The sequence below is a fragment of the Vicia villosa genome, unplaced genomic scaffold (genome assembly GCF_029867415.1).
Source record: "Vicia villosa cultivar HV-30 ecotype Madison, WI unplaced genomic scaffold, Vvil1.0 ctg.000318F_1_1_3, whole genome shotgun sequence".
Taxonomy (NCBI): Eukaryota; Viridiplantae; Streptophyta; class Magnoliopsida; order Fabales; family Fabaceae; genus Vicia; species Vicia villosa.
This window is the reverse complement of record NW_026705141.1, coordinates 345,749-349,311: the sequence shown is the minus strand read 5'-3', so window position 1 is coordinate 349,311 and position 3,563 is coordinate 345,749.

Genomic DNA, 3,563 nt, shown 5'->3' with positions numbered 1-3,563 from the left:
GACTCAATCAGATCTTGGACTATGTGTCTAAAAGCCCAACATTTCTCCAAGGTATGTCCAGGAGAATTGGCGTGAAATTCACACCTTTCATTCGGTTTGTAGTTGGGTGTGATCTTGCCTGGAGGAAGAGGTGGCAGTGGCCTAACTTCTACCAAGGATTCATTTATTAAATATTTCAGAATTTCTTTCTTGGAAGTAGGTAGCGGATCGAATCTCCTTTGTCCTCCCTGAAACCGGTTTTGTTGTGGTGGATATGATATGGGAGGTCTGTTCTCATGATGCCCTACAGCATTAGTCTCTCCTTCCTTCTTCTTTGTGAAGTTGGGGGTAGTCCTCTTCGCCTGATAGGAGTTAGATGATGCTCCTTGTATTTTCCCGCTCTTAATTCCGTCTTCTATTCTTTCACCAATAACCACTAAATCTGAAAACCCTGAGGACACACTCCCTATCATTTTATCGTAGTATGGCCCTTGTAATGTAGCCATAAACATTTTTACGAGTTCTTTTTCCAACAGGGGAGGTTGGACTCGCGAGGCCATTTCCCTCCATCTCTGTGCATACTCCTTGAACGATTCCTCTTTCTTTTGTGACAAATTTTGGAGTTGCATCCGATCGGGTGCCATGTCCAAATTGTATTTATATTGCTTTAGGAACGTATTAGCAAGGCCGGTCCAGCTTCGGATGTGAGACTTCTCTAATTGCATATACCAGTCAACCGATGCTCCACTCAAGCTATCTTGGAAAAAATGCATCATCAGCTTTTGATCATGAGCATAAGCAGCCATTTTTCGCACATACATGCGCAAGTGACTCCTCGGACAAGAGAGTCCCTTGTACTTTTCAAAGTCGGGTATCTTGAATTTATGAGGAATAGTCAAATCCGGCACCAAGCTCATTTCATAGGTATCCACATCGAAGACATCATATCCTTCCATTGCTTTCATCCTTTCTTCCAGCGCCTTGATTTGTCCACTCTCCTTAGAATTCTCCCCAGAATCAGCAGAGGTCAGCTTTGGTTGAGGGACTTGATCTGTGTCATTAGTGTCCCCATACTGTAGATCCAAGTAGTCCTCATCCCTAAGCGGGTTGTTGATAGGAATGCGAACTGTGCGAGACGTCCCTTCTTTCTGAGCAGTAGGAATAAACCCTTCTTGAGAGGCCTCTCCCTCTTCATGAGTCGTAGTGACCCTTTTGGATGCGCGAGCATTCGTTTTGTGAGGGTCATGGCCTCGAACATATCCTAACAATGGGTTTTTATCATTGGGCATCTCTTCATACTGTTCCTGAACCTCCTTAGCTTTGTCTTGTCCATCCTTGAGGTCTTTCATAAAACTCAGCATTTGGGCCATTCCTCCCTTGAGGTCCTCAACGGTGCCTTTCAGTTGGGTCATTTCTTCGCGAAGGGCGGCTTGGTTCTGCTCTAGTTGTTCCATTGCTTTCTTCTTCTGAGCTCTTGTTTGGATGAGTGATCGGGTTGCAATGGCGTGACTGGAGATGAAGACAGTTTTCCTTTTAATGTTTTTGAAAAGAAATGCAATGCTACGCGTGCTATGAATGATATGCAAATGCTATGCTCATGTCTTATCCACATTGTTATTATAATATATTTATATATATTTATATATATTTATATGTTAACATATATGTCTATATATATATATATATATATATATATATATATATATATATATATATATATATATATATATATATTATTTCTTTTTTTTTTTGGTTTTTTTTTTGGTTTTGTTTTTTTTTTTTAGTAGGAACCCCTTTTTTTGAATAATCCTTTTTGGTGAAAAATTGCAAAGAAATAGAATAATACGGAAATAAACGCACTTTATTAATTTAAAATTACTTTAAAGAAAGTACAAATTAAAATTGTTCAACTTTGCGGAAAGAAATAAACATCAATAGAAATAAGACTTTTAAATTTAAAGTAAGAACTAATAAATATCTAAGAACGCCTATGAATGTCCTCCTTGAATTTGTCCACCATGCTCCTACAAAGCTCCAAGAACTCCTTCACTTCTTTGGGAAGGATGATGGGAGAAGACTCCGCTTTTTCTAAACCCTTCGGAATGTCTAGAATTAAATCATTGCACAAGTAGACTAGCTTGTCATAATTCTCACGACACTTCTCATATTCTTCAAGCATCTTGGGAACCATGCTCACATGCTCATTTGCCATAGAAACAATTGTGTATTGTCTTTTCCAATGGTCTCTTTCGTTCAGGGTTGCCTCGTGTACCTCTCCTTGTCTTATGAATATTTCCCTAAGTGATACCATGGCTTGGAATGCTCTATTGTACTCATCGGTGCGCTGTAAAAGTGCTTCTTCCGTGGTTAATCTCCTTGCGCGCTCTTGTTGTCCAGAATTGCGAGCTTCTTGAAGATCATATTTGAGGTTCCTTATTTCCTCCTCTTGATCTTTAGTCCTATCAGTTAATTCAAAGACCACAGCTTCTAGATTTTTCTCAGATTCAGCTTTGTCATGGGAAGCTTTCTCATAGCGCCTTATCCACCTTGCAATTTCTATGCCCGCTTGTTCCAACCTTTCATTGTGCGCAATTAAATCAAAGTTAGCACTTAGAACTCCTTCGGTTGCTCGCTTCCTTTTATTCCTTTGTCTATCATTCTCTTCCTTAGCGGCTTGAAGTTCTTGGCTTTTCTCCTCAAGATCGAAGCGTAGTTGACTTTTTTCGTTGGAAAGTCGATGTATGTCAAGCTCTAATTTTTCCTTTTCCTTACGGGACGCCTCTAGGGCAGCCTTGATTCCTTCTATCTCTTCGATGGATAGAGAAATAGGATTAGGAGAATCGGGCTTGTACGCGGGATCCACAACAAAAGGTAGCAAAATTTTCCCAACTCTCTCTTGAACCCATCTGGTGTAAGGTTCCTTAGCAACAATATTCTTCGGTCCATAGTTCTTTGTTTGAACATGCTTCCAAGCTTGAATTATTTTCTTTAATGTTCTTGGTTCTCCTTTCCCATTATCATGCAAAATTAATCCTTCCACTTGTTGATCGGAAGGCTCACAATCCATAGAATGACCCAATTGGCGCAATGCAAGCACGGGATTATAATTAATACAACCCAAAGTTCCCATTAAAGGCACATTATTAAATTCTCCACATTTATAAATAATTCTTTCAGAATTTAATTTCCTTGCAAACCAGAAGATAGAATCCGCATTGAGAGCTCTTAGCTTTTGAGACCATTCATGCCTAGTCAAATCTTTGATTAAATAGCTAGCCTTGTAAAGGTGAGAAGTCAACCAAGAGTATAGTAAATGAAGACAACAGGATATCGCTCCCCTTTTCTTTTCATACCGATCATGGATAGTATAGTAAATATTAGCAAGAATAGTAGGAGTTGGATCCTCATTTGAATTTCTGAAGGAGGTGAAGACATGAATAGCAGCATCATCAACATATTCTGCCTTATTAGGCAGTAGAACAATACCAAAAATTAAAAGAGCCAAAAAATGTCCGCAAATGTCCCATTGTTTCTTTTGAGCATAAGACATAGCTTGAGCTTCCAAATAAGTTCTTTTAATTCCT